General features: G+C 40.1%; 1 protein-coding gene across 3 annotated transcripts in view; it reads right to left on the bottom strand.

Moving 5' to 3' along the window:
• Positions 1 to 15,934, bottom strand: part of ERBIN (erbb2 interacting protein) — a 136,683-nt gene that overhangs the window by 110,529 nt on the left and 10,220 nt on the right. The window lies entirely within an intron of this gene.

Below are 15,934 nucleotides of genomic sequence, written 5' to 3'. Positions count from 1 at the left end.
TTGGAGGAAGTCAGGTTTTGTTATGTTTTTTTTTAAACTGTTTAAAACAATTTTTATTATAAACACCAAAATCTCAAAAACAGAAATTGCAATGCACATGAAAGTGGGACAAATCAATTTCTAGAAATGTGACATGGACATAGCTATTGTCCAATAATAGGTAAAGAGTCATAATTTGAGGAAGTCATGGTAAAGTTATTTGGTGCTATATGTTCTTTCTGACTCCTGCAGAGAACAGCAGACCATAGGTGACCACCACCTCCTCTCCGTAAGAGTGTCCGTCCTATGCAAGTTCTTGGCTCTTGGAACCCTTTGACTCTTATGATGGGGCATCCATAAGCTCCATATTTTTTGGAGAGGTGAACGGAATACACAGATCCATCTTCCTTTACAGACTCATCAAGTCATTTACTATTTTGTACCACACACACACAAAAAGCTCATTGAGCATCTGCCATTCATTAGCTACACTTCAATGATAATAACATTACTAAAACCTATTTCTAGATTTGTTTTTGCCGCGTTGAATTCTCTGGGAGAAAATTCTACTTGAGGAAACAAGATAATTCTTGAACACAGAGGCTCTGATGAACAAAAACAGCTGCAGTGAAGCTTACAAGACAACTAGTATATAAAAATCATGTCTCCGTTCAGCGCTCCACTCGTCCCAATGAATGGGCAATTATATTACAGCATATTGTTCAGATTGTTTCTAGCACACGTGCAGCATCTATAAAAGGGTAGGTCAGGCCCCAGCAGCAAAACGCCAACCATCTTATTGGCCCAACAGGGTATCCACTATAGGGGATTATCCTCTTAAAAGGAAACCCCCACATTGGATACGTAGAGCAATCTACAGCCACAATATTTTAAAGTAAAGTGACCTGAACATTGTATTATTGTGGGGAATCATTCAATATAGTAGTTTATGGAGTTAAAGCTCTGATCAATTAGGGCTTAGTAGTAGTCGACTGGACTCCTGCTCCATAGCAGAACACCATACAATCTGCTCTAGTAATGGGTTGTTCACGAATCTGCTCTTTCGTGTGAACGACGGTAGTCGTTAACCCTGCCCCTAAACGGGTAACTATGCCTCCTTTAGCCAGATAAAAAAAACCCTATGACCCCAATCGGGTTAAAAGTGGTGTGGAGAAAAGCGACTGGCTGACTGAGGTTCCCTTTTATATATTTAATAGGGAGCCGTATAGGAGCCAGAAGAGCCAGCTCTTTTTAGTAAATGGAGCCTAATGATCCAGCTCGCTAAGAAGAGCCGGATGTCCCATCACTAATCTGCTCAGCTCCTCCTGCTCTATAACCTGCTGCCTGCAAAAAGGACACTATGTACAATCGGCTCAGCTCCTCCTGCTCTCTAACACGCTGCCTGCAGATAGGAGACTGTACTATCTGCTTAGCTCCTCCTGCTCTATAACATACTGCAGTGAGATTGGACTGAATTCCACGGCGTACACATAGCCTATTTCATACCAGCAGTGTATATGGCAACAAGACACCTCTGCTTATCTTCTAATGAGATATCCCACATACCACACTCTTTGGCAGATATTGTCAGACAGTTGAGACACCGCCATAAACAGCAAGAGGTCGATCAAACCAACCAAAATGTATGGACATAAAGAACATTTACGTAGAGTCTATGATCACATCCTTTTGCTTGATGATCTTGACTCTCCATTACTTGGCTGTTCACTGATCTTAATAGAAGCCATGTAATGCTTTACTTCAATGTAATGTTCCTAAGGGATAAGCAAACGCCTTTAAACGGAAAAAATCTTAGGGGATCTTTGTTGACCTACAAACAACTACTCTCTTCTCTGTCAGTGCAACATACAGTAATTACTGTTAGATTAGACCAAGTGTAGAGGGATCTTGTATAATTTCATGGCATTTACAAGACAACAGTTTAGGTTGTTGCACATACATTTTCGAGCTGTAACGTCCAGAGATTTTAGGGACAATCCAAATGAACTTATATCCAGGGAAAAAAGGCATACGACTCCTTCATGTTATAGATATGAAGAATACATTTTCTATGAAGATGAACATATCTGATGCGTTCTTGATGACATTAAGGTGGACAAACAACTTCAAAAGCCATCAGCTAAATTCTACAATGACCAACACAGCCATTTCTCCCAATCCAACCCCCATCATACACATGAAAGCTTCATTTGGCCAAGTGTGCATGTCTTCTGAATGAAGAGAGGACCAAGACAACTCTGGGGAAAACTTATCTTCCTTAGCCTGGAGCAGAAGCCTGCTGGAAGGATTCCACGGACTAAACACATTGCACAGGACGGGAGTCTTTGCATCATACAGAAATATAATACAATGACTCCCTGCTGCCCACAATGTAGTGCTGGCACTGCAACAGTTCTTACAGTACTAGCGCTGCAGTTCAGCCCGCAGACAGGGAGTCCTTGCATCATATTTCTACATGATGCAAGGACTCCTGTCCTTTGAAACGCGTTCAGTCCATAGGATCAGACCAACGTATGCATGCAGCCTTAAGGGCATGTTGAAATCAACACAGGCAGAACGAATGCTGTGTTTAACTGACCTTTGTCAAATGTTTCTGATCACCGTTAGTTAGGCTAGATGAACATGGCATAACATAAAATACCACTGTACGCTCGTGAGGAGGTGACCATGCTCTATCTTTTCCCCATCATTGCCGTCTATGGGGACTTTTATGCAGCAGCAAATTTGCCGCCACATATATATATCCCCCCCAGACGACCGTCTGAATGTATAATGTATCTTCCTTGTCTCTGATTAACAGTTCAGCATGTCCTAGTTAGAACTTTTTCAAACATCAGAGTTTGTAGGCCAATTTTCTGGCGTGCAACCCCTGAAATAAACGCAATGCCTAGCAAACCAACAAGCACTGCAATTGTTATCCCCTTTATGCCACCTCCACGTCAAGTGTGCATGGGAGTCCGGCAGCAGGGTGATCCTAGGGACGTTCCTGCCCCGTAGTTGCGCAGTAGTTACAGCCAGCGAGTGTTTGAGCCTAAATGGTCACTGGTTAAAGTGCCTGGCGTAGAATTATACACGAACACATCCACCCCACTAGATAAATCAGGAGGCTGAAACCCCACACACAAAGTTCTGGCATATGATAAGCCTCCCCCACAGAATATAGTTTATGAGGATCTGTAAAAAAAAGAAAGGCAAACCATTCCAAAGAGGCCGTGAAAAACAGATGTAAATGTCTGTTCTTCACGGCGTAGAAAAGGCTCATTTGTCAACCTGAAACTCACGATAGATGTACACAACGTCGTGTTCTTCTTCATCATAGCTACACCCAAAAACAAAACAACCATCTTATCAAAGCCAACAAATGTTTCTCCGACCAACCTGATCATTTACTAAGGGATCCATCATGCGCAACGTTGTTTTGTTGCAAATGTGCTGGAATAGTCACTATGATAATTTGCCTCCCACTAAATGTTGATATAAATATAGCAATGTGCAAGGAAGAAAAGTAAAATTCTCTTGTTTTCTCTTTAAAGACTCCTCCCTGGGGTATATAATGTTAAATGATGCATATCGTTTCCCAAATTACATTCGTTTCCAAACACGATTTTCAGACTGATGTTTTACATTCATTATTTATCAGCTAGGAGGCATGAAATTCTCCTGACACTATACACAACCTGGGAATCTGTCTGTAGCCTAAAACAAGGTCTTTAATAAAACACTTCATTTTCCGGGCTGCAAAAACAAAAAAACATGGATGGCTTGTGTTCTGCACATACCATTGTCTACAAAAAAATGAATGACTGTTTTACCCGATCCAGTTATATGGAGGTCTCGGAGGATTTATGGGACTGGCTAGAGCTAAAAATAATAACTCATATAATAAATGGGTGAACAGAAACAAAAATGGCTTTTGTTAAATGGGTTTTGGGACGTCTGCCATGAGGGAAACAAGAATTGAGAATGTTGAATTTCAACAAGCCTAATCCTTTGTTCTCTGTCAAGATAAAGGACCCTTCTCACTCTAGTCCTATTACTTCTAATAAAATGCCAGATGCCCCCGGCGATCAGAGTTGGTAGGTATACACATATGTATGGGGTAGCACATTTATTAAGATTTTCTCACATTCAACGTCTTCCTCTGACCCCTCAACAAATCCCTGTTGCTTTGCTGTAAACATTCATCTTCCAATAAATGCTGCCTCCAGACAGTAATTACTAAGATCCCGTTTTAGCTCCGCTACACTCCCTAATAACCGTGTTTCATCAAGTGCTCCAGCTGTCTTCCTATACTCACGTGCCTTAATCTTCCTTGCGCGCCTAAAACCTTACAATAATCAGGACCCACCCCACCCCCCTTTTATCACTTGAAAGAGTCTAAAGATTTGTTTGGCCGTATTATCCCCCCATAGAATAAGTGTAATTTGCGGAGCGCGGCGTAAGGAATGTTTCAGTGTGAACAGCTTTAGATTGCAAATGCCGTGGGGGTTAAACGATGGAAAAACCGTGAAAAACAACAAAAAAAAGTTTACAAATAAATTACCTTTTCTACATGAATATTTTGTATGGATTAATTGCCAATCGAATGCAACTAAAGTTCTATTGATAGTCAAGGGAAACTAAACTTAAAAAATACTAAAAAGTAATCAGTAAGTAATCTCCTCCTCACAGTTTGTTATGGTCCACGAGCCGACCCCATGAGATAACGATAACAAGACGTTCCTAGGAGGTCCTGGGAGTGCTCATTCCCATCACTTGTTACTTACCCCTCCCAGTACAGTTTGTAGAGCCACTGAGTGAATGGGTTATAAGGTCGACAAATGCACTTTTTCCCCGAAACAAACAGCTTTGTAGAAATCTAGAGAACAAAAGAGTTAATCTTCTGCTTATCTGCTACATCTTTGGCTGAAGACCAACCGAGGGGGCAGGCGAGACAACACAGTGAGGCTTAAACGCTTTGCCTGACTCCTGCCTAAAATATGTAACCTGGACGCAAACAAAGCTTCACCGCGACCAGTGCTGCTAGTACCTAAAACAGCATTCAGGGCTACAGTAGAATGAAAGACACGTAGTGGGAGATTTATCACTGCTTCTTCGCCAGTTTTCTGGGAAAACTGGGAAAAGATTAATCAATATATTTCTTAAATTACTGTATATTAAAGTTGAAGGGGTTGTCTTATTTCAACAAATAACTGATATTGTTCGTGCCGTGAAAAAAAAGTTATACAATTAGCAAATTTTATTGTCTTCGCGATCTCTGCTTGCTGGCATTCAACAGGAAGTTTCATTGTTTACTTCAAGCGAAATCTGTCCATGGACATGTGATGTCACACAGGTGCATGACTCGTTATATTCCTGGTCATGTGATGTCACACAGGTGCAAGATTATAACATACAGCTCGGATTACTCCCTGTGATATAACTAGCTGTGCACCTGTATGACATCACATGACAAGGGACTGGCTTTTATCCACAGGTAAACACTTCAGAAAACCATGAGGAATTGATACAGAAAGTATGTTGTATTTGTAGAAAAACTGTATAACTTTTCATTATACAAACAGCCTCAATAACTCAGGATAACAAAATAACACATTCTCTAATTCAATGTTCATTCACAAAAATACAGCATTTCACAGATCTAATTCCAACCTGTCACTATCAATCCAGGTGCACATAATTTTGGTTACCCCTTGACCAAACCCTCTATCTTCTGAGTTTAGGGTCGGCAGCCATCTTGCTCTTTTGTCTGATGCTGTGGAGCTGAGCTCTTCTCTGCTCTCTGCCTCCAGCCCCTGCCCTTGCATTTCAAGACGAGCCCACACACACATTGACTTCCTGATAACTAACAAGAACATCAGCAGGAGAGTAAGACAGATAAAGTCTTTATTTAGGGGGAGGGAGGCATATAGCAGAGCTGTGTATGTTATGGCTGTGATAGTAGAGCGGTGTGTCATTGTGTGTTATATGCATCTCATGGATCTCATCATCTCTCAACTCTCATCTCTCCATCTATGTGTCAGATACTAATGAATGCTCAGAAGCTAAATGAAACTGAATAACAACCTGTGCCCTGATAATCCAAGCACATTGTCAGCACACAGCATCTCACAGCACTAGAGGAATCATGAAGTGCCTGCTTAGAGAGTCCCCGCCCACAATCTGGTATCTTACACCGAGTGACAGGAGCTAAAACAGCAATAAAACTGAGTAAAATTGTAAAGTAAGGGTTAATTATCTTTATTGTGTAAACATCACTAGGAGATTGAAATTTGAGAATTTTCTTTCACGGGGAAACCCCTTAATTGGAGAAAACGATGGGAATTTTTTTTTTTAAATGTATGCCTTTTCAAGTTTTAGTCTTCCGCTATTGAGAGATGGTTCAAAATAATCTATGTCCACATTTTTTTTAAACTGCTATTATTTTAAAGCTTTCTTTTATTTGGTCTTTTCTGTAATAAACCATCTAGATGTGTAAGCACCTGAATCCTTCCTTTTTGCTGAAAACGTATTGCTTTAATAGTAAAAATATAGATTATTCACCTTTTAAACCCTCGATAAGAAACAAACTTCTACAGTAAATAACATGGAAAATATATGATTCTTTCCAATTCTATCTTACAATCAATCAGTCAGGCTGATCACAGTAAGATGGGTAAGAAAGGGTTGCTGGTACATAGGGGAAATGTATTGCTCCTAGAAACAAGCATCTCTTTGATGGAATATACCTGTCATACAGCTATAAGCCAAGCATGACCAAGTAGCAGGCTCCTAGCATCGCTGAAAGACGGTCTTCCGAGAAGAAGTATAGGGTAACTTATCACTCCTACTGAGGATGTCAGCCTGCTCACAGGGCAGCCGACTCGCCTTTTCTGAGACTTAAACACTTATACAACAAAGGATTAAGACTAATTGGCATATTCCTTACCCAGAATCCATTTTTTGTTCCATCTTTGTTTTCTACACAGAGCATGCCAAATCAGTCCCTGCCCCCAGTGGGGCTCACAATCTCATCAACCTACCAGTATGTTTTGGAGTGTGGGAGGAAACTGGAGGACCCGGAGAGAACATAAATTGACCTGGATGGGACATAAACCCAGGATTCAAAACTGCAAGGCTGTAGTGCCAACCACTGAGCGACTGTGCTGCACATTTTGCCGGATTGGAGTCCATAGCTACTAACCATGGCTGTGATTGGCCAGGGGTGGTCGAGTCCCACACACCCAAACTGAGAATTCGCGTTCGTATGATAAATCTCCCCAGTCTCCATAATTGCAGACATTTGACAGGTTTGCAAATCCTGTTCTTAGTTAAGTTTTTAGCTACTTTGCCCATTTTTCCTCACGTCTGTATTTTGGACAGCATTTCACACCCCTTTCATTGCCAGGAGTGATTAGAAAACATGCATTTCCATTGCAGTTTTTCACTGTTTGTTCATGTTTTTGGCTAACACTAACGCAATACACTTATCTAAAAACATCAGTGAGGTGATGATTTATAGGAATGGCCAGGCTTCAGGGATATAAAAAGTCTAAAAGTCATTTCACCACCTCCAACCCTTAATAAGAGCCTCTCCACAAATTCCAGAGCGGTTGGACATTTTTCTCTAGTTCAGGCTTCATGCACACGGATGTTGCTTTCTCACACGCTCTATCAGTTCTTTGTCACGGAGGGCACACTGACACATTCATTTTAATGGATCTATGCACATGAATGTGTTTTACTGATTTGTGAGGAAACTGTAGATCCCATTCCTGCATTATCCTTCCCATAGAAGTCTATCAAAATGTGGAAAATACGGATGCCACATGGAAGACACATATATGGGGGAAATTTATCAGAGGTGGCTGAGGTAAAACTGTTCTAGTTCATTTCCATGAGCAATCAGAGCTCAGCTTTTATTTCATAAACAGCTGTTGGAAAATGAAAGCTGAGCTCTGATTGGTTGGCATGAGAAACTAGAACAGTTCTGCTCTGAGACACTTATGATAAATCTCCCCCATAGATGTCCTACGTCTGCCTTTTGAAAGTGTGGATCATTTGACCATGTGATCCTTCAAGAGGTTGGGGCATCATTTGCCAGTATTCAGGTTTTTTTGAGGATCCGCAAAAACAGATGAAGCCATGACCGTTTTTTTTTGTGAACATACGGCTCGGATAATAATTATACACCGATAACATACAGACTACAAAAACGGAACACAGAACCACTGTTTGTGGACGGAGAAAAGCGCACCTTTGTGTGCCGGCCACCTCACACGATTCCAGAGCACTCAGGGCCATTAGTTTAGGCATTGTACTGACAGGTGGGAAGTCCTTAACTTGAGTAGACGCCTGCCTGACCATAACAAGTATAATTAGCATAATGTGTGCTGATACTAATTGCTCAGGAATGGGGGAGACTATGGTAAAAATGCCAGAATCAGTGGAGCTTCTATTAAAGAATGCAAAGAGTTGGTGACGAAAGGTCCTCGGAAGCCCATTAATGACCTGAACCATTTTGGTTTTTGGGTTTCCATTTTGCACTCTCCAACTTCCAGAAGTGAGGATGCCAAACGTATTCTTACTTAAGATTACAGCAATATAACTAAGTGTGACGCAGGGAGGATGTTGCGAGATGAAGGAAGTGTAGCTGTCAGAGTTGTAAGAATCTCCAACCTTAGATTCAGAAACAATGAAAAAGGCAAAAATCGACCCTTTCGGTAGCCTAATAATCGAGACGTCCATTGATCTTCTGTTGGGGTGTCTAAGCAAAACAGGACTTTGTCTGGGATTTGTTTTTTGGAATGTGCAACAGATGCTCCTACCAAAAAGTGAAGGGATACAGAAAAAAAAAAATGTAAAAATCTATATGGAAACACAAATACATTATTAAGTATAAATCTAGATTTGCACATTCCTTCTTACATAAATCCGTGCATTTCTACATTAACAGCAGGAAGCATCTTACGATTCTTGGCTCCTTTATATTATTTTCCAATTAGGCCTGTGAAGGATTAGGAGCTTAAATATGTTAGAATATGGATACACAACCTGTCAGAAATAATGTGCACGTGAAATTTCCATTCTAGTCTTTTATGTCTTTTTCCACTTTTCCTTCCATCAATGCCATTCCGTCTATTTTATGTGCAACCCTTGCAATATAACATATAAGTTGAAACACATTCTTCTGAGATTACATAATTCCGTCCTCCCTTTGAGCGAGACTGGACTTTATCAACACACTGCAATATCCCCCAAAAATATTTCACTAATGTTCAAATAAAATACATAACATTAAACAGTTCAACACCTACACAAGTACATTGCATAGAACTGTTAAAGGGGCTGGGCCAATAAAAAGAGAATCTCTTTAAAGAGAGCTGAAGTAACAAGTCCACTATAGAGAGTAAGTGGAGACCCCTCCACCGAATCTATGCCCTATATATTTCCTATATATCAGTGGTGGCAAACCTATGGCACGGATGCCAGAGGGGGCACTCAGAGCACTCTCAATGGGCACCGGCACCATCGCAGAGTTCGCTAGACAGCACTCAAGGCCTCTTGCAGTCCCAGGCAGTCCAGGACCCTAGAATATGATTATCCAAACTTCTTCTTCTTTCTACTGTATTGGTGTCCTCAGGTGCCTATACAATTAAAACCTCTGAAAGAGCAGGGAATAATAAGTTACTGCTTAAATTGTCCCATTGGCACTTTGCGAAAAATACATGGGTTTTGGTTGTAGTTTGGGCACTCGTTGTCTAAAAGGTTTGCCAAGTGTACAGTTTTCTGGAAGAAATATCTTCCAAATAAAATAAATAAGTTACAGGCGGTCCCCAACTGAGGAACACCCGACTTACACACCATCCCTAGTTAAAAACGGACCTCTGGGTGTTGGTACGTTACTGTACTTTAGCCCTAGGCTACAGTGATCAACTGTTATAGTTATCAGAGGTGTCTGTAATGAAGCTTTATTGTTAATCCTGGTTCTTATGACAATCCAACATTTTTAAGACCCAGCTGTCATAGAGACCAAAAAAATTTGGCTGGGGTTACAATTATAAAATATACAGTTCCGACTTGCATACAAATTCAACTTAAGAACAAACCTATAGAACCTATATTGTACGTAACTCGGGGACTGCCTGTATATTGACGTTTGCCGATTCATGGCGATTAAGGTTTCGGCACCGCCCCACTAGTCTTTACATCCTGGAATGTCAAGTTGCTTGGAGATTCACAGTCAGTCAGTCATCTAAGAAGCATTAGAAGTGTTCATTGGTGGAGATTATCACACTTTTTTATTTGCTTACAAGTCTACATTTAATTGTCCTTTTGAAACATTTTGAAGGTCTATTCCACCTCACTGTATAACTGGGTTATATAGTAAAAGATCCTCCTCTGTAGCCAAAAAATAACAGGGCCCCACAGTAGTCGGCGGATCATGTGCACGAACAGTCCACTTCTTCATCCAAACTCTTCCAGTGATCTAGCGTATTATAAGGTAGGGGTCTCCAGTAATCATTGTACAGAAATCACCTAAACTATTTTTATGGAGGAACTTCTTGAACGGATGTTCTAACGTTCAGAGCAAATCAGCCCAACATAAAACACAATACAGACATTCCCTTACTTAAGAACACCCAACCCCTAGTTACAAACGGACATCTGGATATTGGTAATTTACTGTAATTTAGCCCCATGCTACAATAAACAGCTAAAACGGTTATCAAAAGGCGTCTGCAATTAAGTTTTATTTTTAATCCTGGTTCTTATGACAAGCCAACATTTATAAAATCCAATTGTCATACAGACCCAAAAAATTTTTGCCTGGGGCTACAATTATAAAATATACAGTTCCGATTTACATACAAATTCAACAAACCTGCAGAACCCATCTTGTACATAACCAGGGGACTGCCTGTACCTGCTCCTGACTACTGCACGGAGGGGCAATCTTTTTGTCTAGATAAATCTCTGTGGATTGGATCCTCTTTCTGGATCTACTTTTCCATGGAGACTATCTTTATGGGTGAGAAGCATATCAATAAGCCTCCCCCCCCCCCCCCGTGTAATAAACCCCCCGACTGCTGCTCTGCATCATGCATGACATGCTTCTTGTTAGCTCTTCCTGAGTCGCTTATAAATTATTATTGATGAGGCGAAACGCGTTGAAGCAGAAGCTTTCCTTGGTTTCATAGCTGTTCATTACTCCCTATATTAGGGATTATGCTACTAAAATAAGAGCCGTGTTAAGATAATATGAGGTTAGTCAGTGGATATGACGTTAGTCATTGAAATAATGTACGTCGAATTTTACTTCTATAAGGTCAAACATTGACTAAAAAAGCAGAACACAAGAATTTTACGCTAGATTCTTTCCCTGACTTTCAAGACATAAATGAAGCAATTAACAAACAGTATATGCCAATAAAAAATACAATTTTAAAGAAAAATTTGTAAAAACTGTGTATAGTTACAATATTAACATAGCAGAACTCTGTGCTGCAGTTAATAACAGTGAAGTTTTAACTAACAGGAAATTACATGAAAAGTTACTGCTGCTACCGAAAAACCACAAAAGCTGAATCGTAAACCCACCCGATACCACAAGCACCCCTGCTATATTACACTCAAAACAACCATTTAAGCACTTCTTGAAGTGTTACACAGTAATACTTAAATTATAGTATATACAAAGCCTCTCAAGACATATATTGAAAATTGAAGGCTTAACTGCAACCCCCACATTTATCAGAAACAAAGAAGCCCCCCTGATCTCCTTCCTTGTGAAGGGTTTCTGGAATTGCCACAGGTAGCGATAGGGGCAAACAAGTATATTTTTTGGCCGTCTGATATTTCTATTATATTATCAATTCAGTTTTTTTTTTTTTTAAGTTTAAAAAAAATAAATAAATAAAAAGGTTCACCCTGGTCAGAAAAAAAAAATACATACACACACATATATTACACATACATACCTAACTACCATAATATACGGAGCCACAAAAAATTTAATTCAAAGAAGATTCAGTATATGGAAGGGATTAAAACGTGTAGGATGACCGACATTCCCTGGTAAAATTCCAGATATCAGCAATACAACAATACAACAAAATGTCGCTAGATTTTCTTGACCGATACAACAGATGGCAGTCACAGAGAAGCCCTCATTTGCCATTGTTAATTACTCTTACATGCAAAGATTAACTTAAGAAATGAGCAACATGTCGGATAAAAACAAAAATAAATCCTTACAGGAATGTCTCGTATTACCACAGTACACGGTAATGACTGGCAGATTAGGCTTTGATCACATCTTGGCAATTCCTTTGTCCGGCTTTTTTTTGAGGAAGCTCACAACAAACCTGCAGCCTACAACAAACCCAAGAAATGCCTGCCCAAATTTACAAAAACATGGCTGCCCATAGCATGACCTTCTACAGATTTGATCAAATCTTGTCTACTTTATGGATATGGAGCTAGTCTACAAGCTCTTATGCCTCAGGCTTCCAAGCATCAAAAACACAGAAGGCGGTGGTCCTAAACAGTAGGTATTAAGAATCTCTTGGAGAATGGTAGAGGAGCCCTGTCTAGGGGAATATTAGATAAAGCTGGCTGACCCATAAGTCTTCTTATCAAGCTCTCTGGAGCCACTTCACATCTCTGTTAGGTCTTCAGTTATTTCCTTCAGTTATTTTCAGCCAAAACACAGAACGGGTACAAGTCTTTACAGCTACTATATAGAGAAAATATAATGGAAAGACTTGCAACTACTCCTTGTGTTCCAACACTCCTGATTTTGTTCGTGAAGGTGATAACTGAAGATTTTAGACTGTACGCTCTTGCCCCGAAGACTGTACGCTCTTGCCCAGAAGACTGTACGCTCTTGCCCCGAAGACTGTACGCTCTTGCCCCGAAGACTGTACGCTCTTGCCCCGAAGACTGTACGCTCTAGCGAGCAGGGACCTGACTACTATTGTTCCATGTGACTGTTTGTACTCTGTAATCAAATATTTTATTTGTATATGTCCCCTATGATTTATAAAGTGCTACAGTATAAAATGATGCTATATGCATAAGGGTTATTATTATTGTGATCTAACAGAGATGGGAAACGGTCCCCATCTGCCCAATATTGCAGTTGGTTAACTTGCCCACCACCACTGCCACCACTCAAATTAAAACAAAAAATTCAATATTATATCCAAAATAGATATGTTATGGTAACCCATGGGAAAGGATCCATCTACTTCTCCAATTTTTGTTTTACCAATGTGATCACTGTAGGGAAACTACTGACATGGTAAAACCCACAGGCAAGTAACCTGTAGTACGTCAAACATGTGGAGAAATCTTCTAAGAGGTATTGCCACTCGGCAGTTCCAATAAAGGGTTAGAACAGCACAAAGTAATTCTTGGCAAGAACACTAGTATTCTTGTGAACATCTCCATGGCAGCTCCGTATGGTCAATGGGAGGAGAGAGCACAAATTAGGAGCAAGTTCATGAGAAATCCAGTGGACAATAATGTGAATGTAATAAGCAATTTCAAGAAAGCGACAATAGAATATTAATAAATAGCTTCTTTGTGGAACTGAATCGGTTTCAATCTAACGTACAAGAAGATAAAAGGCAAATGAACCTCCATTTTCCGACACATAAAATGTTTGCAGACCAAAGTATTTGGTTTGTTGATAAAATTGAAAACCAATAAAAAAACCTGCTAAATAAAAAAGAAAATTACGTATAAAAGCAACATTTATTATTGCAAATTCCAACTCCCGAACATTTTTTTAATTCTGTTTTTTTATATATTCAATGCTTGAAAAGTGAATGCCCTCAAGCTTCAGACCACAGAATTGAGTAATCCGGTGGATGCAACAACCAGTTAGTCAAGACAATAAGAGGTTGACAATTTCCTTCAATATGCTGGCCGATGCAATACAAAATAAAAGTACATTGAAAACAGTGTGTGCTATATTCCGTTGATCTGAATGGAGTAATGAAGGTGAATGTTGGTCCACTCGGCTCAACTAACAACCCACATACATCAGATGAGTTATATGAAGCCACTGGCATCCAGCAAGTGCCCAGAGTGGCTTGAGAGGACATAACTGACTGATGGGACAACTATTTCCATGTCTTCTATAGAACATCAGTACACAGACTGCCCTTAAAGTATTTTTTTATGCTCCAATGGACAAAATATAGCATTTTGTGGTCGACATGTTGCCATCCTGGAGAACAGGCTACAGGCAGTTTAAGGGTCTAAGTCTTTCGAAGGATGGTCCAATGGTTCTCACTGCCCCTGCCCTGGTACCAAAACTCGGCTAAAGCAGGTGACCGGTTCGATGACTTCCTGATCAGTCTCCTTGAATTTACTGGAAGTAGGACGTAGTGGAGACCAAGAGCAATGGGGGATTTAAAATTAAATGTTTGGTTTTTAATAACTGGATAGCTCATTTAAGTATAGGTCTTGTTTATCCAATAAGAGGGTCCACATTCAAAGGTGTCAAATACAAAAAAGAAGTTGGGTTCTACTTCACCCTCTGGACTGAAAGTTTAAACAAGGTAAAAAAAAAATGGATCTTCAAGTTATGAAGAAAATTCAGAAAACCTAACAAATCCACAAACCCCCTTGTTTAAAACCCAAACATGTCCCCTTTAACATCTGCATAGGTGGACAGTCGGGAGGATCCTATACCATACACAACATCAACCGGAAGATCCTGGAGAATACCAGTGAATGTATAAGGTAGGATTTACATTCCATGTATCCCAGATAAAAGGAGTTTAACAAATTGAACAGCGCACCCATAAACCTTATCTGTAGAAATATTATTACAGTTGTACAGATCTAAAAAGGGATAAAAAGCAAACCCAGTGGTTACAGATTGTAAAGCGAGCCCCGAATACGGGGAGGGGGAGGCTGCCTCGCTGCCAGGGCTGATGGATGTGCTATAAATGAATTTATTATGTAGCATCCAGGGATGTGATAAGCCTGCTCATTCCTCCAGGACTACCATCCTGTCAAGATCATTCTCCTAATGCACATATCATCAATTTGCTAAGATTTAATTATAACCAAGAACAACTCGCAAATCCTATGAACCTGAGCACCACTGCCACAGCCATGCAAAGTCAACAAGCTGCAGGACCATCCTATTTAATCAAACAAAGCAGTATACGGTTATAAATAGCTGGCTCCGCTTCTTCCAGGTGAGCGTCACAATGGCCGCTCCCGTAGCAAACAATGGCCCCTGAGCAACACAAACAAATCATATTTAATCTCTATGTAGAATATTACGATTCTGACAAAATCAGTAGAAGCGTTCTGAACTCCCAAAAAAACAAAGGTCATTTGGCTGTGTTCCCCAATCAATTCTAAATCCTATGTAATGTGCAAATATATGAAATTTGTGGTACCAAATCTGTTCCCCTTTGCTCTATTAGGTAGCCTGTGCCCATGGAGTAACACCTGAACATGGTCTGTGCTAGTATTGCTGCTAAGGCCCAGTTCAGACCTGTGTTAGAGATTTCTTTAAAGGACATCTAACACCAGGATGAAAGACTGCATGCAAATGAGCCTGAGGGGCTCCAGGCTTCAATAACACCTATGGAGCCCTCAGGCTCATTTGCATACAGTCTTTAATCCTGGTGGTAGATGCCATTTAAGGAGAGAATAATGTAAAATAAAAACAGAAGGTGAATGGAAGGTCATCAGTCACCTTCCATTCCCCGTACACTATAATGTACATTCTGTTACTAATCTTCTATTATTAGTGAAAGGAAAAAGGAAGCTATTAATAATGTTTACACTAATAATGGAATGCAGGTGTGAACATAGCTGTACAGTTTAAGCTTAGTTGCAATACTGAGTACTACTCATTGTCAGGTGTGGAGGTTTTTTTTGGATAACCCCTAAATGTTCATCGAGTTATACAGCAGTCTGC

This window comes from Engystomops pustulosus, chromosome 1 (assembly GCF_040894005.1).
Source record: "Engystomops pustulosus chromosome 1, aEngPut4.maternal, whole genome shotgun sequence".
Classification (NCBI taxonomy): Eukaryota; Metazoa; Chordata; class Amphibia; order Anura; family Leptodactylidae; genus Engystomops; species Engystomops pustulosus.
This window is presented reverse-complemented; position numbering and strand designations above follow the sequence as displayed.